General features: G+C 48.5%; 1 long non-coding RNA gene across 1 annotated transcript in view; it reads left to right on the top strand.

The window, feature by feature from the left end:
- LOC147580411 (uncharacterized) overlaps positions 1-24,925 on the top strand; it is a 126,590-nt gene that overhangs the window by 15,239 nt on the left and 86,426 nt on the right. The window contains exons 3-4 of the long non-coding RNA XR_015252884.1: positions 6,027-6,123; positions 20,231-20,381. This is a non-coding gene — a long non-coding RNA (uncharacterized LOC147580411). The remainder of the gene's footprint in view (positions 1-6,026; positions 6,124-20,230; positions 20,382-24,925) is intronic.

Below are 24,925 nucleotides of genomic sequence, written 5' to 3'. Positions count from 1 at the left end.
TGTTTCTCTCTCTCTCTCTTTTAAGATAGTGTAATTTTTGCAGTAGTCGATCAACTTTTAAAAATTTGTGGTGTGGTGTTTTCTTGTTCTAGTAATATGATTCATTATTCAAAGTAAATATTCATTTGGGCACCTAATTTTGTGTTCATAATTTTGTATTTAAAAAAAATTTTTTTTCAACGTTTATTTATTTTTGGGACAGAGAGAGACAGAGCATGAACGGGGGAGGGGCAGAGAGAGAGGGAGACACAGAATCGGAAACAGGCTCCCGGCTCCGAGCCATCAGCCCAGAGCCCGACGCGGGGCTCGAACTCACGGACCGCGAGATCATGACCTGGCTGAAGTTGGACGCTTAACCGACTGCGCCACCCAGGCGCCCCCATAATTTTGTATTTTAAAGGACACCCCCACATTACATTAGCTTCAGGCCCTGTAAACCTGGATCTACCCATGCCCCACTTTTTCGCTCACCTGTCTTAGCTGCATAACTGTCAGGCACGTTCTAAGACTCCTGTCTCATATTGCCCCTCCGGATACATTAAAAAACAAACCCCAAAAGGCCTTTGCATATGCTTTTATTTTCCTTACTATAGACAGTATCATCTGATGGACAAGAGCACATACTCAGGCCCCTGCAGCCTGGGTTTGAATTCCAACTGGCCTGGGAGCTTTGTGACCTCAGGCAAATCCCTTCTGCTCTATGCCTCAACGTTTTCTTCTGTGAAACCAGGGATAACAGTTACATATCTTAAAGTACCATTGTGAAGACAGTGATTTTAAAAACCCTGGCATGTGATCCCTGGTACTTACCAAGGTATCTGGCAGAAAGCCTGGCGCATTCTAGGTGCTTAATAAGGGTTGGATTAAGTTGAGCATGTGGTCTGGTTCCAGAGCGGCCGAGGTCCATGGCTTAATAGGGTCTGACCTTCAGGAAATTTCTCTCTCTAGTCCTGGATTTCATTGACAGGAAACAGTGGTCTCCAAATTGAGATCTTCCTAGTTCTAAAATCCTGTGACTTAGTAGACGTAAAATAATACGTGACTTTATTACTTGCTGGAGTGAATATTCCGTGAAGCTCAATTTTAGTTCTCTTGACAATTTCTGGATTTTTGCTCTTGACTCTGATTCTTCAAATATGTTCCGTAAGCAAGCAGGCTGTAAATAGAAACAGCATTCCAACTCCAGACTCTGTGATTACAAGTTCATAGTAATATTATTAACAGTTGTCAATCTTCAACATCCTTATATTCCTCCCCTTGAGGGGTATCTATAGTAAATTGCATTTTTTATAAATCTCTTAAGATTTGGAAGTTTAGATTTGTGTGTTTGTGATAGTTACTTTTTTGTGTCTCCTTGGCTAGGCTATGCTGTCCAGTTTGGTCAAACACTAGCCTAGATATTGTTGGGAAGTTCTTTTTCAGATATGATTAACATTCCCAGTCAGTTGACTTTATTTTTATTTTTATTTTTATTTTTTTAAGTTTATTTATTTATTTTTGAGAGAGAGACAGAGAGTGAGAGGGGAGGGACAGAGAGAGAGAGAGAGAGAGAGAGAGAGAGAGAATCCCAAGCAGGCTCCGCACTGTCAGCATGGGACCCGATGTGGGGCTTGAACTCACAAACCATGAGATCGCGACCTGAGCCGAAACAGAGTCGGACGCTTAACTGACTGAGCCACCCAGGCATCCCTCGGTCAGTTGACTTTAAATAACACAGATTATCTTCCATGATGTAGATGGGCCTTATCTAACTAGCTGAAGGCCTTCAGAGGAAAGACGGGTTTGGGAATAAGAAGGGGTTCTGCCCTAACACCGAAAGGCCTAGAAACCTCGCCTGAGTTTCCAGCCTCCTGGCCTGCCCAGCAATTTTTTTTTGCTGGTGCCCACAATCCTAGGAGCCAGTTTCTTAAAATTAATATCTGCTTCTATATATAGGGTTCTGTGTCTCTGGACAACCTGACTCATACAGCACTCAAACAGGTCAGCTCAAGACATATGAGGAGTATTCTTTCATTCATTCGTTCATTCATTCATTCATTCATTCATCTACCGAGATAAACATGTATATGGCATTCCGGAGGGCATTGGACACGATCTGTAAAACACCACGAGAAGCACATGGTAGTTCATACTAGGGTCCCTGAAAACACCCAGTAGAATCTCATTTACTATTCTTTTGCCCCCCTAGCTTACCCTGCACCCTTCTCCCCAGCACCACCCTCTCGAGGCAGCCATTTTTAAATTTCTTTTTTATTAAAAAATTTTAAATGTTTATTTATTTTTGAGAGAGAGAGAGAGAGAGAGGGAGCATGAAAGCTGGGAGGGGCAGAAAGAAAGGGAGACAAAGAATCTGAAGCAAGCTCCAGGCTCTGAGCCATCAGCACAGAGCCGGATGCAGGTTTGAACCCACAAACCCGGAGATCGTGACATGAGCTGAAGTTGGACGCTTTACTGACTGAGCCACCCAGGAACCCCTCAAGGCATCCATTTAGACAGGAACGTGGCCACAATTAGGGCAAACCCAGCGTGCCGAGGACAAAATGGTAGCAGCACTGGGAGGCAGAAAAGCTCAGCGAGGAGAGCTGGTGGAGGGCCTTCCTTCAAGCCACAGCACCCCTGCCTCCCCATCCTCTCTGCCTGTCGTCTTGGAAGGTGAGGACAGCACTGCTTGGGGGAGGTGACCACCAGACCCCCTTGTGTTTCCGAGACCACACTCCCCCATCCACAAGGATGGGGCCCAGCCTTCTCTCTATCACTGAGCTGCCAGCTCTGCCATTAAGCCGTCGGGCCTACCATTTCTGGGGCACCTCACTGTCCCCTCCTTGAGGGGCTGGGGGAAACTGGAGCCTGCAGCCTTCCTCCTGGGAGACAAAATATGGCGGCTGTGGGAGAGGGAAGGTCAAGAAGGAAGCACAGGGCAGATTCCCAGGGACCTGCAGCTCTCTCAGCAGCCATCTGGTGCTGGCTGAGGCCAGAGCCACGTTTTCCCGCAGGCCTCTCACTTCCCCCAACTGGAAATGTTGCCCTTGAATCAAGACAGTGGTTACATACCTCTAAATAATTAACCGTTCTCTTGAACTGGTGTTCTCGGCCTGCTTCTGCTTTTCTGGTTGATTTCGCTTGTCTTTTTCCCTTTTTGATCCAAAGGTGGCATTAATAGTTTATGAGGAAATGTGTGGTCACACACACTCCTGCTCACATGCAGAGGGAGGGGAGGCCCCTCCCTTACTCTGCATGTCCAAATCAATACGAGGGAAGTGAGAGCCTCCAACATCAGGCTCTTTCCTGCTCTTCTTGGAACAGAAATGAGGGTCAAGTCTATGTATAGGTTTGGCCTGAATCAAGTTCAAGAGCTTTTTGTTCCGTTCAACAGCGTTGACAGGCGCGGGGTCCCCACAGACCTTAAACAGAGCAATAATACATTCTGTGACAAAGAGCACCGAGGGAGAGAAGTTAGGAAATGGAAAATGGAACGTTATTTTTCATTCAGCGAGGACTTCAAAAGAGGGGGAGTAAGGGAATCCGAATCTAGTAAGTTGGTACTGGGAGGCAGAGTTGCTGGGGGAGAAGACTCTGGAACATTCGGAGTCCTTGTTACTGAAGCAGGTGGCTCCAGAGAAGAGGGAAGTAAAGCAGGATTGGACCCGGCACAGGGAACTGCTGGTGAACATTTGACGTGGGCAGGTAAGGGACATCCTAAAGAAAATAGGATCATACCTATGAGTGCAGGATGCCCCATTTACAAAATGTCTACAGGGGGCAAATGAGAAAGTGGTAGACGAGATTGGTCTTACAAGGGCAACGGGGCCAGGGACCCGGGTGGTCAGGAGATTCACTTTTACCTAGAATGTTTCAGAACCTTAAATATTTGTGCCATTTGCGTGTGTTACTTTCCTAGAAAAACCAGGAAACAGATAAAGACGTGAGTAGAAGAACTGGGGGCAGCTTTAGAGAGGCTTGTTTGTGGTGAACGAAAAGAAGGCAGAAATGCACAGATTGAGAGGGGGCTTTTTTCTGGCTTGCAAATATTTTTACAAACTAAGTCTTAGGAAGATGGAAAACATAGCTAAATTAGGCTGCACCACACCAGGCGACTTGACTTGTAGGTCAGAAATGGTAGAATATTGGCAGTTTCTCGTGGTTCAAGCCCGGGTTCCTCAATCTTGGTGGCGTGGACATTTCGATGATTGTTTATGGTGTCGTGGGGGCCGTCCTCTGTGTTACAGGACGTTTAGCAGCATCCCTGGCCTTTACCCGCTAGGATGTTAGCAGCACCTCTCGAGCTGTGATAATCTTTGATGGTTTCTATGTCTCCAGCAGGGCTGGCAACATAATTTGTGGGGCCCCATGCAAAATAAAAATGTGGAGCCTCTTATACAAAAGCTATTAAGCATTTCAAGACAGTGAAGGCAGAGCATTAAATCAAGCGTGGGGCTGGGGCCCTTCTAATCACGGTGCGTCATTTGACTGCGTAAAATAGACACCCATGAAGCTGACCCTGGCCTCCAGACACTGCCAAATGTGAGAACCACTGGTTTAATCTAATATATTTAGGTCTACTTATACACATACTCAGAGTCATAGAGAAAGTCCACCTTTGTTTCCTTTTTTTTTAATTTAATTTTTTATTTTTTAAAGTTTACATCCAAATTAGTTAGCATAGAGTGCAACAATGATTTCAGGAGTAGATTCCTTAGTGCCCCTGACCCATGTAGCCCATCCTCCCTCCCACGACCCCTCCAGCAACCCTCTGTTTGTTCTCCATATTTAAGAGTCTCTTATGTTTTGTTTTCCTCCCTGTTTTTATATTATTTTTGTTTCCCTTCCCTTATGTTCATCTGTTTTGTCTCTCAGAGTCCTCATATGAGTGAAGTCATATGATTTTTGTCTTTCTCTGCCTGACTAATTTAACTTAGCAAAATACCCTCCAGTTCCATCCATGTAGTTGCAAATGGCAAGATTTCATTCTTTTTGGTTGTCGAGTAATACTCCATTGTATATATATACCACATTTTCTTTATCCATTCATCCATCAATGGACATCTGGGCTCTTTGCATACTTTGGCTATTGTTGATAGTGCTGCTATAAACATGGGGGTGCATATGTCCCTTTGAAACAGCACACCTGTATCCTGTGGATAAATGCCTAGTAGTGCAATTGCTGGGTCGTAGGGTAGTTCTATTTTTAGTTTTTTGAGGAGCCTCCCTACTGTTTTCCAGAGTGGCTGCACCAGCTTGCATTCCCATGTTTTCTCTTTTTTGAAAGAATAAACTTGCATGAAGTCTTTAGAAATGCTATACTGGAACATCAAGTATCAGAAAGTTTGCATGGCAGCCACATCTGGCCCACCACCTGTTTTTGTAAATAAAGTTTTATTGAAACACAGCCATGCTCATTTGTTTACATATTGTTTTTAGCTGCTTTCCCTTATGATAGCAGGTTTGAGAAGTTGCAACAGAGACCATGGGGCCTGCCTAAAATGTTTATTATTTGTCCTTTTACAGAAAAAGTTTGCTGACCCTGTTCTAGACAATTGAGTTTTCAACCTGTGGTGGTGGTAGTAGTGAAACAGATGGAATTATCTAGAAGCCCTTGGGTGTGTGATCCTCTAGCCCCTATCATCCACACAAGGCAGAGCAGTTAGGGTTCTTTTCTTTTTTAATATTTACTTTTGAGAGGCAGAGAGAGAGAGCGCAAATGGGGGAAGGGCAGAGAGGAAGGGGAACAGAGCTTCCGAAGCAGGCTCTGCATTGACAGCAGAGAGCCTGATGTGGGGCTTGAACTCATGAACAGTGAAATCACACCTGAGCTGAAGTCGGATGTTCAACCAACTGAGCCACCCAGACACTCCAACAGAGCAGTTAGGGTTCTTGTTGCAGAGACCGTAGAGAACTACTCGGGCTTATGTGAGGGGAGGAGAATTTATAGGAAGGATATCGGGGGGACTCAGAATCGGTGGGTGGTTTAATTCATGAAGTGTGTAGAGGGCACGAGAAGTAATGCCTTGGTTTCTCTTGGTGTCCAGCTTCCTTGCTCTCAGAGTGCACAGGAGAGAAAATGATCAGGACGGAGCTGGTTTGAGTGATAAAAAGAGCCGCGGGCTGAACAAATGGAGGGTCTAGGTGAGTTTTTATTTTATCTGAACAGCTTCGTTTCATTCCTAATATTCTTTTGCATTTCAGCTATTTCTCTCCCTTCCCCCCATTTAAGTAAATATGACATTTCTTGGAAGAATTGTTTGGTGAAAGCAAATGAAAGCAAGGGGGTCTAATGGAAACTCAAGCAGTTTTGCAGGAATAATAATAATTATATTGATAGGTTTCCTGCCTAAGCCTTCTCAGTGGGCAGTATTTGCAAATTAACCACACTATGAAATATTCAGCCCCTTGCCACATCTTAGTTGATTTGTATAATCCCCTGCCCAGGCTCTGGGGTGAGCTATTCCCTAATTAATTATTAAATTCCCATCTGTACAGTGTGAACGGGATAATGAAATTCCAGCAGGCCCTAGGAAAAGCCAAGCACTGCCTTCTGGGGAAGGCTTCTGGTTTTCCAGGGCTTGGGTGCTTCTTCCAGCCCAGGGTCCCTTCCCGCGCATCTCCCCCAAGGACTAATTGTAGATTTGGCTGGTGGCCAGAGTAGTTCCGACCTTCCTATAACCCGGGATTCCACGGTTCTGGTCTCAGCCCCATACCACCCACAGCTCGGCCACCAAGGAATCACCATATGGCTTTATAAGGACATTCTCAAACCCATTCTAGGCTTGCTTTATGGACAGCCCCTAAGCTTCATGGCTATTCCCCTATTACTTCATTTTTGGGTGCGTTTTTCCATGTGGCTGAAGACAGTTTTCCTCCAGTTGTTCAGCAAGGAGTTTGAAAGACACGATACCCTACAGCTCTGTGAGAAACAGACCCAGAGCACTTGCAGAAGGTTCGGTGGGTGTGTTGGGTGAAGACGCAGGGTCGCCGTGGCAGACGACGCTAATGGCTGAGTGTAGGGGAACAGAGGGCTCAGGTGTGTTTGGGGGCCCCCAAAAGTAGGCTCCCTCGTCTGCAAACTGAGGTTTCTGAGACATTTCATTGTGGTCCCCTGGGCCGTTCTTGCTTGGGAGCTGTGTTTCTGGGTTGATTATATTGTACTTAAAAACCAGCGTTCACTGGTCAATATCGTCTTCAGATACAACGAAGCGAATTGATCACACGGTGGCTGATATTTGAGATCTCTTGGAGGTCATGCGGTCCAGCTCTCAAAATCGCCTGTGCACACAAATCACCTGACAATTTTGTTAATGGGCAGATTCTGACGCATTGAGTCCGTGTGGGGCCTGAGACCCCACATTCCTGGGAAACCCTGCTATCTACTGCTGGCCCATGGACCACACATTGAGTAGCGAGAGGCCGTGAGGCAAGATCATACTTGTAAAGAGAGAAGAAATCAGACTCACCAATAAAGGGAAAGATCCAACGTGTTAAGCTCATGTGCACGAACGTTTTGGTAGCTTTTTAACTCAAGGCGTGATTCGTAGGGATTAGAGCAAAGCCAGCCTTAAACTTGTTTCCTTCTGTTTATTACAGTAATTTTTTTTTTTTTTCATTTCAACTAAGCCTGCGTTCAAATTTAGACATGGATCTAGAACTGCTTCTTGGGTCTGAGTCTGTGATGTAATCGTGAACGCCGCTGTTTTACAGGTTGGGTGTGATGCTCAGGAAGCTTTGTAAGCTGTCTGACCTCTTTTGCCGTCTGTAACATGGGGATCCTCGTAGCACTCAGGAAGGTTGGACAGCTGGTATCATTGGGGGTCGACTCTGGAATTGCTTTAGCTTGGGTTCAGTTGCTAGGTTGACTATTTGAGTGTTTTCCCCCTTCTCGGGGCTTTGTTCTTCTCATCGGTAGTATAGGACAGGTTGGGACCTGTCTTAGAAGATTGTTGTGAAGATGCTATGAGGAGGGGACCCGGTGTGTGGCAGGCACTCGGTGACGGTGGGGCTAGCAGAGATCTCTCCATTCTGTGGAAACCTGACCTTGCGGCTGGCTAAGATGCCTGCAAAGAGGCAAGGACGAAAGAGTGTGTTGAAGGTTGGGGAGGCCATTTCGTCCTTCCATTTCACATGTATGGAGCGTTTACTAATGTGCAAATGCTGCGCGAGGTTCCGTGGGGCCCTTGAAGAACAAGCAGAAAGGGATCCGCGAAGAAAGGAGTAGAAATTCTGACGGAAGAAAAAGAAATGCCAAATCAGACAAGCTGAAAACTAGTCTCTTTCTGGGAGGCCGACTGATCTGTGTGGCCCATGGGTTGATCCAGATCCTGAGGTTATTCTACTGGGAGCTGTGAGGACACAGGAATTACGGAAGGGGAGGGAGTCGTGCTGAAGTAGGAAGCCTGGTTGCCGAAGGCCACCATTTGTGTGTTTGACTCCTCAGAAACTCTGGTTCTCCGAGAGGTAGCCCTCAAAGCAATGCAGGCAGAACACTAGGAAACCTTAGGTTTCACCCCGTTCTCCGCATGGCGAAATGACGCCATGTGAATTGGCAGGGGGCGCTGGAGCAGAGTTAGATCAATTTGCCCTGGTTGATCCGATGTCCCTGGAGTGGGCATGCATCAGAGGTTACACACTGTGAACCGTAGGCCAAGTTCAGCTCGCAAATGTATTTGGCCCTCAGCTGTTGTTGTTGTTGTTGTTGTTGTTGTTGTTGTTGTTTTAATGTTTATTAGCTGCCAACATTGAAAATATTGGAGACTTTTTATTGAAGTGGAGATTTCCAACTATAAAAATAAAATTTGTAATTCTGGGCCTGTGTTCCTATGTAGTAGCAATCTGTCAGCTCTGAATAAAGGAGGGGCCCTTTAGGTGACCACACCTTCTCAGGTGGTTCACAGTCCCTGCCTGACCTGCTTTAACCATGCCCGGGCCCCGCCTGGCCTCTGTAGGCCTTTTAACTTGTGACTGCATTATATTTTGGGCACCTCTGCCCACAATTTCTCATCTAATCTTCTGTTTGAGGGCAAGGAAGCCATGTTCTAGACTTTCACCCTCCCAATATCTTCATTTCCTTAAAGCCTTGTTCCCTGTGGCCACTGAAAGGTGAAAGGGACACCAGACTCAGACTCAAAAGATCTGGGTGTGCGTGTAGGTGTGGACACTTAACCAGCACTGAGACTCTGGGCAGACACCATCTTCCCAAGTCTCAGCTTCTTTATTTGTGAAGCACAGGCTCATAATCATAATGACTAACTGGGCAGGAAGTGACAGTGAGCTCTAGAGGGTGGGAGAGAAATCGAGAACCTAAGTAATGGGATGCCTCCAGGCTGGTGAGGGAGACAGAACTGATGTAGATAGGTAGATGAGATCATAAGTGCTATTATACAAAGATGGTCGTGGCGGGGGGATGATGCTTGATTCAGCTTCAAGGTGGGAGGCAGTCAGATAGGGCTTCGTGGAGGAGGCGATCAGCTGAGACTTGAAGGAATGTTTGGCTTTGCCAACATGACCAGATAATCTAATGCTTCTAATAACTACAGTGCACAGGCTTCTAAGAGGGGTAGATAGTTAGGAGGTAATTCTAGCATCACAGGTTACCCACTAGCTGTGGGGGAAAGAGGGTTCTGGTCAACTTTCTGGACACCCCTCCGATGTCCTGGTGGAAGCTGACCCTCTAAAGCTGGCTTGGGAGGTTCAAACTGACAGACTGACATTCTCCCCACCAAATCTCCTTTGTTCTTGGTGAGAAAGGAATATTAGCGTTTGGGAAAAAGTAACTTTGTGAGAAATTTTAGGCAATTGTTAGTGTGAGAGTCAAGACAGAGTTAAAAACAGGGTTTTGGCCCTTGCCTTCTGGAACCATCACTGTGCATTGATGGCTGGAGAAAATAATATAATCTGATTGTTCCATTGGGTCATTTCTGGGAACATGAAGACATGTTTCCAAAACTTGAAGTCCGTGTGCATTGAGAGAGTACCTCGATGCTTGGTCCCGCATCCTCCCTTGGCCTCCTCTTCTCTGGCCCCCTGCTCTGTCCACAGAAGACACTAGTTCCCTGTGAAACTCAACTGAAATAGATGCGACCCAGTTTTTGCTACATAGAACGAACTCTGCTGGGGTTGAAGATGCATTTGGCTGCCCGAGAAAACCCCAGCCTGCTTCTCCTCACTGCATCGCATTTGGCAAATGTCTTCTGCAGAAGGAATGCCGAGAATTTCCCTTTTCATCATGTCAGATCATCTGGCTTGGGCTGGCCCTTCCCCAAGAGCCCAGCGGACACAGCTGGAGCAGGGCGGGGCCCAGGCGGATTGTTGAGCTGGGAGCCCTGGCCTTCCCTTGGCTCGACGGCCACAGTGGAACAAGGCTGAGGCCAGTGCGTCCCACGGGGTTGGGGAAGGCACCTAGCCTGACGTACAAGTGGAAGGACACCGGGCACAGGGCGACCTCGGCTTTAATCCCAATCTAAGCGGGAATCCTGAGATTATGACCTATAAACTCCCCAAGAATGCCTCGCTATTTCACAAGGAGATCTCCAAGAGAAGTTATTTCTCCAGGGGTGGATCCAGGTTTTGGGTGGCCTGAAGTTCTTACAATTTTTGGAGTCCTTTTTGAGAAAAGAAAATTATGGATGCAGAGTTAAGTACAAGGGCCCTTGCCAGGGAGGGGCCTTGACGCCCCAGCCATGTTAATGTCATGGTGAACCCGCCTTTTCAATTTCCGTTCTAATAGACAGAAAAGGCAGCCACAACAGGAAGACATTTTGGATCGGGCTTTGGTTGTTAATTTATGGACCTGCTCTTGCTGGCCTGCTGCAATTGGGGGATCCCTGACAGGTGGGGGAGGGTGGGGGGTGAGGCCCAGAGGCCCTGGTGTTTGTAGGGAGGTCCACGGGAGATAGTACACGCTGGGGAAAGCCAGGGGGAGCAGTCCAATGTCAGCTGACTGACAAATGTCAACCAGATGCCAACGGCAGGGGATCAGAATGTCATCCAGAGGGGCCAGACTGGTGTTGGCTAGATTTCATACAACAGTTTAGAGGTCCAGAGTTATCCGGTCAGAGCCTCGCACACCCGCCTGTCAATGTAGGCCGAACGGCCTCTCCTTGCCCAGGTGGCCAGATCATTTCTTCAGTTGCAGGCATGACTCCTGGAAGGACGTTTGCCTCAGGAAGCTGACAGTTTCCAACCCTGAGTCTGTCGCTTCCCGGCATTGAGCTTTACGTTTCTTCACGTGTGAGACTCCTGTCACACACGTCGGCAGAGTTGTGCTAATCAAAATAACTGATACAGGTGAAGCCCTATTACTGTAATGTTAAACACAATTCTTTCTCACTTATTTTTTTTAAAGTGACTTTATTTTTTAAATATAATTTATTCTCAAATTGTAAACACAATTCTTTAGAAACCAGATTAAATAGACACATGTTCCTAAGCATATGCCACTTACATGTCCATCTAATAGACTAAGGCGGAACTCCATCTACAGAGACAATGCATATTCTCAGGCCCACCTGGAACATTTCCACGAGCCGACTGCATCCTGGGTCTCAAAGTCTTAAGCCTCAGAAATATACATCATACTGGGCGCCTGGGTGGCTCAGTCGGTTAAGCGCCTGACTTAGGCTCAGGTCATGCTCTCACGGTTTGTGGGTTCGAGCCCCATGTCGGGCTCTGTGCTGACAGCTCAGAGCCCGCTTCAGATTCTGTGTTTCCTTCTCTCTCTGCCCTCCCCTGCTTGCACTCTGTCTCTCTCTCAAAAATAAACATTAAATTTTTTTTTTTAAATGCACAGGGGGCGCCTGGGTGGCTCAGTCGGTTGAGCAACTGTCTTTGGCTCAGGTCATGAGCTCACGGTTTGTGAGTTTGAGCCCCACATGGGGCTCCGTGCTGACAGCTCAGAGCCTGGAGCCTGCTTCGGATTCTGTGTCTCTCTCTCTCTCTCTCTCTCTGCCCCTCCCCCACTCACACACACACTCTCTGTCTCTCTCTCTCTCAAAAATAAATAAACATTAAAAAAATTTTTAAAAATATACATCGTACTGACTCCATTCCTTGCAACAACCTTGTATTCCTTATATTCATGGGACAAACTCAGCAATGTTGCTGAACTCACTTACTGTTCTACACCGTCAATACCCAGAGTTCTTGAACACTCAGTGTTGAATGAGAACATTAAGTGGCAGAATATAAATAAAATGTGATACCAATTGTGTAAAATTTAAAACACAATATTATTTGTTTTTTTTTATGGATGGATATTTAAATTAGTAAAAGCATGGAGACCTGGAAGGATTTACCCAACTATAGGTGAGTGTTTCAAAGTTACTTAATATATCAGAGATGTTGTGTTTAGAAAATAAAAAGGTCTGAAATAAATGCAGTAAGTCTATATATGTTAAATCTAGCCTATGTCTACTGAGAGGATTGTCATATCCCCGACTTCATATCGCTTTATGTTCAGAATTAGAAAGAAAAGGGGTCAAGGTTGGGCACATCAATGGTGTTCAGCAAGTGCTAAGTTTTGGCTGGACCAGGGTTTTTTTTTTTTTTTTTTTTTAATTTTTAAATTTATTTTGAGAGAGAGAGAGAAAGAGAGGAGGAGGGACAAAGAGAGAGAGGGAGACACAGAATCTGAAGGAGGCTCTAGGCTCTGAGCTGTCAGCACAGAGCCTGACGCGGGGCTCGAACCCACCAGCCGTGAGATCATGACCTGAGCCCAAGTGGGACGCTCAACCGACTGAGTCACCCAGGTGCCCCTGACTGGATCAGGTTTTCAGAGAGCATTTAATGAACTAGTGTGGATGAAAGTTCCTGGGGCAGGTGCCCAGGATGGGTCTGTCCCCTTCGTCCCCATCTTTGTGTTCTGGTGCAGCCTCTCCTCTGTATGGGCCAGGCTGACTTCTGGGGCTGCACACGGGTCTTCTCCTCCATAGTCTGGAAGGCTCCCTGGGTACTGGTGACATCGGAGAGGCAGCGGCAAGATTCAGAGGCTGGGGAAGCTGGGCATTAGTCCATGGCTGATCCTCATGCCCTTGAATCCAATGGGTCAGTGAGACACTGTACTTCCAGACCTGCGTATCAGCCCTGAGTGGCAGGTCAGGGAGAGATAGACACTCCTAGCCACCCCATTCCTCCCTTGGCTTGCTGTATTACTCGTTAATACCCACCCTGATCTCTCCTGAGGCAGTGGGCTTTCTTACCTTTTTAGGATAATTAGCAAACCTATTATACAATAAAAACATGGCTTGGTTTCCATGGCGATTTGCATGTTGTGTCTCATGATGCCTTCTAAGGAGACTATCTTAATCTTCATCAGCCCTACTGAGACTAGTCTCTGCCATATCTCATTACAGGGAAAATTTCCTTAAGAGAACATTGTATTTTCCTAATGTTCCTTTCACTGGGGCAGAAATCCCAGTGTATTGCATGATGACTGTAGTTAACAATTTTGTATTGTATACTTGAAATTTGCTTAGAGAGTGGATCTTAAATGTTCTGAACACACATACATACACACGATGGAAACTATTCGAAGTGATGGATGTGTTAATTGATTTTATTGTGGTAATCATTTCACAATACATACATATGTCAACTCATCACGTTTTACACTTTATATAATTTTATTTGTCAATTACATCTCCATAAAGCTGGGAAAAAATAAAATTTGCACTTCGGAAACAAAGACGTCTTAAGTTCAAATTCACCGATTTGCCCCTAATGCATCCTATAATGGAGAGTAACTTGTTTCTAATCACGAGTTATAGTATCATCGAGAGATGGTCAACCCTTAGCATACATGCTGTTAGGCAGCTTAAAAACACTTAGGATGTGGGTCTGTGCGACCACTCGACAGATATGTGCAGCGAAACCTTGAAGGCTGTGTTCAGAGACCTGTAAGAAATCCCCTGAGGGATTTCAGCGTCCTCAAACAGCAAGTTCGCAGATGGGCAAAGCACCGAGAACTATCGGGTTTGTGGGAACAAATCAGTTTGAGTCAGACCCAGTGGGAGTCATGCCGTGTGGGCAACCTCGTAATGAATATAGACTTGCACCATCCTGTGTGTCATTATCCCAGCTGTGCCTATTACTGTTTCAATAATTGAAGGCAATTTGTTACAGGGGTACCTTGACTGATGGCAATCAATAAGCCAGAAGTCTAGAATCCAATCCAAACTGGATGAGGGCCCCGGCGGGTCTTCTAGGAACACGACGCCTCTCTCTTAACCCGTTCTGCTCCTGGAACATCTCGAGAGTGGTCTTACCGAACGCCTGTCTCCTCATCCAGCGCTGGGATGCCTTTGGCAGATTCCCTTCATTGGGCTGCTCAGTGTGGTCCACGGATTGGCTGACTCCATTTTGGCATCAGTATCACCTGGCCCTCGTTAGGCCAGATGTCAATCCTCCGCCCGGCCTCAGACCTACTAAAGCAGAGACTTCCCGGGTGGGGCCCCAGAAGCTGGGTTGTCCCAAACCCTCCAGACAATTCTGATGCCCGCTCACGTTTGAGAACCACTGGATGAGGGGAAAACCAAGTGTTAAGATAACAACAGAAAGCGTGAGTAGAATTCAGTCTTTAATTGTAAGTCTGCTTTCTCGGTGCAAGGCGCGCGTCTCCCCCTCCCACCCCCAGCAGGTCCCCACGCCCCGCTCCCCGCGTGGCCTTCCAGCACCGTCTCCACTGGGGCAGCCTGCCTCCCTCTGGCTTTGCCCCACAGCCCCGCCAAGCATGGCCGTCCCTTTCACACCCCACGGCGAGAGTGCTGGCTTTGCACATATTGCAAGTGCCAGAACTGACAGAAGTGACACTTACTATAAAACATGGATTTCATTTTATCCCGTCTCCCAACCAACCAACCATGACATTCCTTCCGGCCCCCAGATGGGTCTAGGAACGGCATGAGTTCGGAAAGTAGGTTTTGCGAGCAACGTTTCTTGATTGGCCTCCGCTCTCCCGTGACAGAGGAGTGGCTCTTACCTCAGTAATTGAGTGAATTGTCGGCGTTTCATCTATCGTCACTTAGAATTAATCACGATCAGTACCCCGTCCCCCACCCCCCAACAAGAACAAGGGCATCAACGTACTTAAAAAATACAGGACTGCTTTAATGAGATGTAATTCACATACCATACTGTTTCCCCCTTGAAGTATTCAATTTAATGAATTCAACAAATTTTTTAAATGTTTATTTTTGAGAGACAGTGCGAGTTGGGGAGGGGCAGAGAGAGAGAGAGAGAGAGAGGGACACAGAATCAGAAGCAGGCTCCAGGCTCTGAGCCATCAGCACAGAGCCCGACGCGGTGCTCAAATCCCTAAGCCATGAGATCATGACCTGAGCCGAAGTTGGACGCTCAACCGACTGAGCTACCCAGGCACCCCTCAATGAGTTTCAGTATATTCCCAAAGTTGTGCAACCGTCAGCACCATTAATTCTCCAATTAATCATCTAGAATTTTTTCATCCCCTTCAGAACACAGCCTGGACCCTTTCATCATGCCCCCCCCCTCTACCCCTGCACTCCCGCTCCCCCATGTCTTCGAATCCGCCTTCTGTCTCCATGGATTTATCCATCGGAGGCATTTTGTTTATGTCATGTAAATGGGCTTATGTGATGTCTGGTTTTCCAGAGCTGGCTTGTTCTGTTCACTCAGGAGGTAGCGGGCATCAGCACTATTCCTTCTCATGGCTGAATCTCAGCCAGTTTTACCCTGCGGCTCCTTCGTCATCGTTGCCTTGTCACTTGCTAAGTTGGATTTTAGCCCCAGACCGTGTGTGTGCGTATGTTTAGTTTATTTTTCAAATAATCAATGGTTATTTATCATCAGTTTCAACAGCCACATCATCTCCTCTTCTTCTGCCCCCGTCCCCCACGGTGGGGACCAGACTCTTACACTGAGTGATCACCCAGTGGTTTGGATCTTATGTCAGGCTCTGAGCTTAAGGAATCAGGACTTACTACATAATTTTCTTAAACCCTTCCCCCTTGTAGACTTCCTGGTGGCCTTGCCTGCACCACAGCTTGAAGCACACGAACTGCAGACGTGTGCGTCCCACCTGCTTCCTTGACCTCGCTACGCCAGTGTCTCAAACATGAAACGTCCAACAGAAGATGCCGATTGTCCCCTCCCCCAAAATGACTCCTCCCTGCACTCATCCTGTCCATCTTATAAATGGCACCACGTCCCCTTGCTGCTCAAGTGAGGAGGCATCCTTGACGCTGTTTAAAAAAATTATTATTGAAGTATAGTGGACATACAATATTACGTTCGTTTCAGGTGCACAACCGAGCGATTGGACGATTCTTCACAGGGCTCCTGATGCTCTGTCTTCTCTCCCCTCCCACGCTGCATTCACTCGTGTTCCCCAAAGGTACGTCTGAAATCCGTTCCTGAGCTGCCCATCTCCAGAGTCACCCCCAGACTAACTTCCTTAGTTGCTGGATCTACAATAACTTTAACTGATCTCCTTGCTTCTATTGTTGTCCTCCAAGAATCCATTCTTTCCCTAACTGCCCGATGGCCCATTCAAAGCATGTACCAGAGTGTCACTTTCTAGCCTGAGGGCCCCTGATGACCGCTGCTGTTCCTAGAATGAAATCCAGACTCCTTTCCCCCACCTCCCCATTTTTTTTCAAACATATTTTAAAAAGTTTATTTATTTATTTTGAGAGAGAGTGAGAGATGGGGAGGGGCAGAGAGAGAGAGGGAGAGAGAGTCCCTGACATTGCCGGGCCTGATGCGGGGCTTGAACTCGTGAACTGTGAGATCATGACCTGAGCCAGCAAGCAAGAGTCGGGGTGCTTAACCAACTGGGCCACCCTGGCGCCTTGACTCCTCTCCCCTTTAAGACACTTGCCAGTCTTGTCTACACCCGCCATCTCTCAGTAGAGTAAGTCGTCTTTGAGCAGGGACTCTTCTGTCCCGTGCACACTCAGCCTGCAGGGCCTGGCATGTAATGGAGCTTTAGTAGCTGTTGATTGACTGATTCATTGTTTCTGCTCCTGTCTCAGCCTCCCTGCTACTCAGTCTGACCACCTGACTCCAAATTTGCTGTGAGCTTGGGAGTTCCAGCTTTGAGCAAAGGCTGATGGTGGGGTGGGGTGGTGACTTGTGAGAATATCACTCATTTGAGAATATCACTTCCAAGTGTTGCATGATGCCTCTGGTAAGATATCACTTGGTGTTTTGGAATTCGTTGAGTAGAGTGGATTCTTTCCCCTCATCTCTTACTTCTTTTTCATCTGGAAGCTAAGTTGTCTTCTGAGCTGGAGTCTCTGGGATTTGGGGGCCACATCCTGGTGATTTTTCCAGAGGTCAGGCTGGGGATCTTGAACAGTCCATCCTGTAGATTACGCTCATGGAAGGTGACCCTCTGGGAATGAAGACAGGTCTTCAGGGTAAGGACTCACTCACATTTCTGCATTTGAGGAGAACAGCAAGCACCAAACCATGAAATGTTTCTGGCTAATGGAATAGAAAGAAAAAGACCCGTGAAAGCAACATTCCCTATGCTCATAAATACCAAGCAGTGCTCCTAGGTAACCAGAGAGAATGCATGGGGACAAGAGGAGTTTTCTGGGAGCATACTGGGCTTGGTAGGGCTAGGGAAGGGGCTTGCACATATCCTTTTCCCCTAAAGGGCAGGCTCCCCTACTGCAAGCTTTTTGGAACACCTTCCTTTAGTCCAGCAATCTGAGCTGCCCCATGGATTCTTGTCCACAGGGCTCCGTGCACCAAGACTGGCTGCATTCTGAGGTCAGTTGGGGGGCCATCTTAAGGCCAAGGGCCACATTATTGATAAGGCAGAAACTCTCCTTCTGATCCTTAGTTGGATGGGATTTCTTGAATGTTGCTTAGATGCTGGGGATCCGGCCAGGGGTAAAACCTGGAGCTCGTGTTCCTAATGAGCAAGAAATGAAGGACCACAGGGCACACGGCAAATGTAATGCTAGAGGAAGGTTTGAGTTATGGGGGACACAGAAGACGGAGTGATCAACACTGAGGGTGGGGAAAGGTGCCAGGGAAGGTGGCCCAGAGGAGGGCTTTCTGGAGGAGCATACAGCCTGAACGAGGGTCTGCAGGCTTGAAGCACCTTGGGGGAACTGTAGGCGGATCTATCTGGCCGGAGCCCTGGGTTTGGAAGCAGAGTTCATATAGAAGGTCAGCACTGGACAGGTCAGGGTTGGGTTTACATTTTCTTTTCTTTTCTTTTTATTTTTTGTTGAGGTTTCTTTTTATTTTAATTTTTTTAGCTTTTTTTTTTTTTTTTTTTTTTTAACGTTTATTTATTTTTGGGACAGAGAGAGACAGAGCATGAACGGGGGAGGGGCAGAGAGAGAGGGAGACACACAGAATCGGAAACAGGCTCCAGGCTCCGAGCCATCCGCCCAGAGCCTGACGCGGGGCTCGAACTCACGGACCGCGAGATCGTGACCTGGCTGAAGTCGGACGCTTAACCGACTGCGCCACCCAGGCGCCCCAATTTTTTTAGCTTTTTAATTTTAACTTTTAATTTTTAAAATATAATTCATTGTCAAGCTAGCTAACATACAGTGTGTACTGTGTGCTCTTGACTTTGGGAGTAGATTCCCCCGGTTCATCGCTTCCATACAACACCCAGTGCTCATCCCAACAAGTGCCCTCCTCGCTGCCCATCACCCATTTTCCCTCTCCCTCATGCCCTCATCAACCCTCAGTTTGTTCTCTGTATTTAAGAGACTCTTATGGTTTGCCTCCCTCTGTTTGTAACTGTTTTTTCCCCTTCCCTTCCCCCATGGTCTTCTGTTAAGTTTCTCGAGATCCACATATGAGTGAAAACATAAGGTATCTGTCTTTCTCTGACTGACTTCACTTGGCATAATGCCCTCCAGCTCCATCCACGTTGCTGCAAATGGCGGGATTTCATTCTTCCTCATTGCCAAGTAGTATTCCATTGTATATATAAACCACATCTTCTTTATCCATTCGTCAGTTGATGGACACTTAGGCTCTTTCCGTAATTTGGCTATTGTTGAAAGTGCTGCTATCAACATTGGGGTACAAGTGCCCCTATGCATCAGCACTCCCGTATCCTTTGCATAAATTCCTAGTAGTGCTGTTGCTGGGTTGTAGGGTAGTTCTATTTTTAATTTTTTGAGGAACCTCTATACCGTGGGTTTGCATTTTGGAGATCATGCTGGCTGTAGGGTGAAAAGTGGATGGGAGAGGAAACGGGGGATCAGTTGGAAGGCTGTGCTCTAGCTGCGGGGAGAAGAAAAGTGAGTGGCAAAGAGATAACGAGCATTTAGCACTAACAGGCTCGGCGTTGACAGTTGGTCGTGGAAGAGTTGACAATGATTTTCATGAATCTGCCTTGAGCTCATGCATGGTTCAGTATGACTGAAACAGGAGACATGGATTAGGTTCTGGGGGAAGATACTGAGTTCCGTTTTGGATGTACTGAGTTTGAGGCATCTGAAGGTTATCTGAAAATGTCCTGAAGGTAGACAGCTGCAGTTTGGGGCTCAAAGACATTGTCACCTCAGACCTGGGCACAGAGCTTCAGAGCAGGAACGGATTCCATGGTGGATGGGATTGCGCAGGGAGGTGACAGATAAATGGACACCGAGCCTCACTGGTCAACAGTATTCGCATTTAAAATTTCTCACACCCTCTGCCCTGATCACATTGAGAGAGGCATCCCTTGTCCCCGGGAGAGAAACTGTCTCACGATAAGGGCCAGCCCCTCGAACTGCATGGAAATCTTGCCAGTGCGGTAGGATGCCTGTGTAAGCAGGGCCACGGTTTCTGGGTAGAGGGAAGCGGCTCTGAATTCAGTGTATTCAGTATCAGAGTGGCTGTTTGTGGGGTGAATGAATACCTAAGCTGGGAGATGGGCGGTGGCCAAATCTTGGGCCCTTGGGATGCAGATCATTTGAAACAAAGAAAATCTGTCTCACTTAGTCAGTTCTTGTTTCTTTCCCAGGGTGGGGGCTGCCCTCCTTCTGTCCCAACACGGCAGGGGGCAAAATGCTCAGCACTCAGGAGGAGGCCCTGATGAGCTATTGGTTTCGTGAACCTAGCAGCACGACAACAACCAATAGTTTTCCTCACCAGTTAAGTGTCCCCCATCAGCTCTGCCTCACTGTTTCTGCCTGGGAATGACAGGTGCACCCAACAGACAGAGCTGTGCCGCAGGCACTGAAAAGAAACATGTTGAAAGAATGTTGCTATTTGCTTTTGAGTGATTGTTTCATTTTCCTTTCAGCCCTCAAAATCAAAAAAGACTGAGTTAACCGCTTGGAGAGGTGGCATTGTTGATTGTAAGGGGAACGGGACTGGAAGGCCTCAGCTACCTTGTGGGCAACGGCCCCTGGAGGATGAAAAGGCAGAGGATGTCCCCGATCGGCAGTGGCCCGGTAGGCAAGGTGCTGGGGACACAGAACTCCATCTGCCTGGGCGAGGATGGGCCCTCGTCCCCCTTGTGCTCTAAGGGGCATATGACCTCTAAGCGAGGTCAGGGAGAGTTCAACTGCTTGAAGGATTGTATTCAATTCCAGCTCAAACTGGTTTCAGGAAAGGCAGGTAATATTCTTGGCTTCTTTTCCTGAGAAGCCCAGGGGTAGGCCAGCATCAGGCATGACAGGATACAGATGCTCAGATGTACCAAGATACCTCTCTCTACATCTCTTTCCTCTTTCTTTTGTGTGACTTCACTGCTGGACATGCTCTTCTCACGCAGAGGCCACCAGCAGCTGTGGTTTCTTTCGTGCGGTCTTAGCAGTATCTGTTGGAAGAAAGTTCTGGTTGAAGTCCCAGAACGGAGTCTCATTTGTGCTGGTGGTCACAGGGGCGGATGCTCTGATTGATCCAGCTTGGGTCGGAGGTCTCCATGTTGAGATGGGGTGAGATGGAATCAGCCCCACCCAAATCATAGGGAATGGGGGGGGGTTTCCCCCCCGAGGAACAAGTCGCATCGGGAAAACAAAACGAGGAGTCTTGCAATGAGATGGGAAGGGCTTGGCAGCAGAAGTTTCGAGTTACATTGTAATTCTGGGCCACCTCTCCATCACCGTAGGGCCCCGGTGTAATGAGGACGGGAGCCTGCTGGGGGCAGGTGGGGCCCAGCTAAGTTTTACTGGGGTTCAGTCAGGACACTGGGTTTAGAGGGGCCTGGGGTAGGTTAGCTGGAAGGATGCCTGAATATCCAGTGGGTGGAAGGAGGTCAAGGCCCAAGTCCAGACCCAGGACGACGGCAGTAGATTTTAGACTTGATGGCACAGCGTGGCCTGGTGATGTCTCAGGGTTCGGGTGGCTGCTGAATATGGGGGGGGGGTGCGGAAATCTGGCAACTCAATCGAGCTTCGACCAAAGTCACACCTTGTGTGACTTTGCATAATAGGCTCCCATTGAAAGAAAGGATTTCATTGTGCAGAAAGTCTCAAAAAGTCCACTGGACGAGGGTGGTGGGAAATCTGCATCTCAGATGCCTGCTACCGCACGGAGGGGCTGTCGTATTGCTGTCACCATGACAGGCTCAGGCCCTGGGGTAGCTCCCGAAGGAGTGCCCGGCTGAGAAGGAGGGCACATTGTTAGTAAAGTCACCCAAGCGTCCTGGATGGCGTGTGATCAACAGGGTGTTACAATTGTGGATTCTCCAGAGACTTCAGCTACCGTGGAGGCTCTGTAGGCAAAGGGAGGTGCTCGGTTGTATCACTGGCTTTCCAAGTAGGCATTCGGGAATGGTTTCAGACTCCTGAGCCCCTCCGTGACTGCCCTGAGGAGCTAGAAAGGTGCAGAGTCCTTAAGGGGAGGGTCTGTGAGGGGGTCTCCTTGGAGAAGGCTGTGGGGGGGCACATCAAGAAGGGGTGTGCGTGGATGGAGGTCTCCCGGTCTCAAGCCTTGCTGGAAAGGGCAGGCCTTACAGGGACCTTTGGAGGGTCCATCACCACCTGGATTTGGGGACACCGAGGACTGAGGTCTGAGTCCTGTCCCGGGAGTCGTGAGGTGCAGGAGTGATGTCAGCTGGACAACAACACCCAGAAAACAGGTCTAGACCCTTCTCCCCTACCAGGCTTTGCCCAGCAGGGTCAGTAACCGGGTACGACTTGGAGAAGGAGAGAAACTCTGGACAAGGAGGAGAGAAGGGAAGAGTCCTGCTTCCCTTTTTCCCTCCACAAGCAGGCAGTCCAGCACGGACAGGGGAGAAGGGTTGGTATTGAAGCAAATTTGGAGCCACTGCCATTAACTTGCCCTCCTACTAGCTCTAGTGTGTGTGTGTTACATGTACATTAATAGTTGTTTACCTACAAGATACAACATCAAGCTCTTACAATTTGGTTTTTAAATTTTTAATAGTAAAAGAGTAAATTGTAATTAATTTTTTACAGACTTTGAGATGTTTAAAAGTATATTTTCTTAATATTTATTTATTTTTGAGAGAGAGAGAGAGAGAGAGAGAGAGCAGGGGAGGGGCAGAGAGAGGGAGACACGGAATCTGAAGCAGGTTCCAGACTCTGAGCTGGCAGCACAGAGCCTGACGTGGTGCTCGAACCCACGAACCATGAGATCAGGACCTGAGCCGGAGTCGGATGCTTCACTGACTGAGCCACCCCGGCGCCCCCATGGTGTAATTTGTGAACACATCCCTTGTGAGCGTGCTCCTAGGTTCCCAGTTTCCTCTGTCCTAGCGCCACTGCTCTGGCCAGTCCCACATTAACTCACTGCAATCAGCCTACTGGGGCCCACAGTCTCCTGGGAGCTGTGTGGACTGTCCATTCTGTTCCGGTCCTCATGCCTCTTGTCCTTTTGGGAGCATGTGACGTGGTTACCTCCCTCCTTTGGATTTCTGTGCTCCTCTCCATCTGTTCTGCTCAATACCTTATGGCAGCTGATTTCCTTCCTGTTTATATTTTCCCTGGATGGTCCCCTCCATTTCCTAGTCACCTGCCCTCTTGCCCTGATGCCTGCTGGATCGACACCCAGCCCAGACCTCTGCCCAGCCTCTGCCTCCAGACGTGGAGTCACCGCGGGCCCTCATCGGCACTCACCCCAGAGCTGACCGCCCCCTCCATGCTCCCTAGCTCAGGAATCAACGCTGCCATCCGCCAGGCCCCTGCAGTTGGCCCCTCGCATCTCTCTGCTCCTCCAGTATCCACAGCACCTTGCTTTGCCCACCCCACACCTACAGTGCGTCAAAGACATCACGTGGTGTCTGGGGCTGTGCATACACTCGCGAGGCCAGGCAGGTCAGGCCTTGCTCTTGCCCTTCGATGCCTCTTCCCAACCTGTATTTGAAAGGGCATATAGTCAAAGGGACTGCCTCACCCCAGGCTCTTCCTTAAAATGCCCATTATGACTACACACCCACTGAGTTAGAATTACTCCGCTGCGGTGGCCGGGGTGGGGGCACCTGGGTGGCTCAGTTGGTTAAGCGTCTGACTCTTGATTTTAGCTCAGGTCATGATTTCACGGTTGGTGGGATCGAGCCCCTTGTTGGGCTCTGTGCTGACAGCATGGAGCCTGCTTGAGATCCTCTCTCTCTCTCTCTCTCTCTCTCTCTCTCTCTGCCCATCCCCCCTTCCTCTCTCAAAATAAATAGATAAACTTAAAAAAAAAAAAAAGGAATTCCTCTGCAGGGGCCCGGGAATCTGCGTTTCGAATGCATTCCTAAGGTGATTCACGGGTCTGCTAATTTTGGATCCAGTGCTAAGAACAAAGTCAAGGCTCTCTCCTGGCACATCCAAGGCTCTCTCTGGAGCTGCATTCAGTATCTCTACCTCCAAATTAGAACTCAATTCTTGCTTGGAAATCTTGGGATTATGAAATGAGCCCATGAAACGCAGGGCACAGTGTGACATGTGGAAGGCACCACAGGACGTGAGCACCTCCATCCTGGTTAAGGCGCGTGCGTTTTTGCTGGCTTCTGGAAACAGCAGCTCACCGGGTCGTGGAGGAGACCCGCAGGCAGGTGCCGTGTGCGCCCTGGGCTTGCGGGGTCAACCGTGTCTGCGTGTGGCTTCTCGGTGCTTGTGATCCACGGTAGTCTTTCGTTCTGTCACAGCCCCTCGTGGACTCTCCCAGGGTACTACTACCTGGCTTGCGTGGCCGAAGCATTTCACTGCGACACGGCTCCAACTGCCAAAGCCATGCTGAGTTCTGAGGGCAGAACGGAGTCCTCTGAGCTCCGCACTCAGTATCCAGGATGAACCGATGATTTGCCGTGTATTAGTTATACTTCCTTCGCCCCCCGCCCGAGCCCCCGTTTGTGCTCTGCCCTCCTCTGCTCTGGGATCCAGGAGGCTGACCCCTAAGTACCGTGTGGCCTTGTTGTTTTGTCTGCTGGATTCCAGCTGGGGAGTCGTGTGCGCTCGCGTGGGCTGCTGTGAACAAATAACCCAGACTGGGAGGCCGAGGCCGGAGTTGTTTTCTCTCGCGGTCGTGGAGGCTGGGGATCCGAGACCCAGGTGTCAGCAGGTCGGCGTCTGTCTGCTCAGGTCTCTCTCCTTGGCCTGCAGATGCTGCTGTCTCCTTCTCTTTGTGCCTTCCCATGGCCCCGTCCGCCCCTACCCTGGGGAATTGTGTCCAAATCTCTTCGTAGAAGGACTCCAGTCCTGTTGTACTAGGTCGGCCCTAATGACCACATTTACCGTAATTCCCTCTTTTGGCCCCATCTCCAGATACAGTCACATTCTGAGGTTGGGGGGAGGTGTTAAGACTCAACTTATGGGTTTGGGTTGGGGAGCACGGCTCAGCCTGGCAGGGGCTGGAGATCAGAGGGAGGAGGAGGGGCTGGCACACCCACCACCCCTCCTGCTCCTGCACCTCCAATGGGCGATGGCAGCGTCTCTTCCTGCCCCCTGTGCCCTTCCTGTACATCCCTCCCCTCCCCTCCCCTGGGAGTGGTCACCGCTCCCCACAACCCCGCATTCGGTATTCGCCTCTGGGCACCTCAGCACGTCTG

Source organism: Puma concolor, chromosome B3, assembly GCF_028749965.1.
Source record: "Puma concolor isolate L17-30 chromosome B3, mPumCon1.1.hap2, whole genome shotgun sequence".
Taxonomy (NCBI): domain Eukaryota; kingdom Metazoa; phylum Chordata; class Mammalia; order Carnivora; family Felidae; genus Puma; species Puma concolor.
This window is presented reverse-complemented; position numbering and strand designations above follow the sequence as displayed.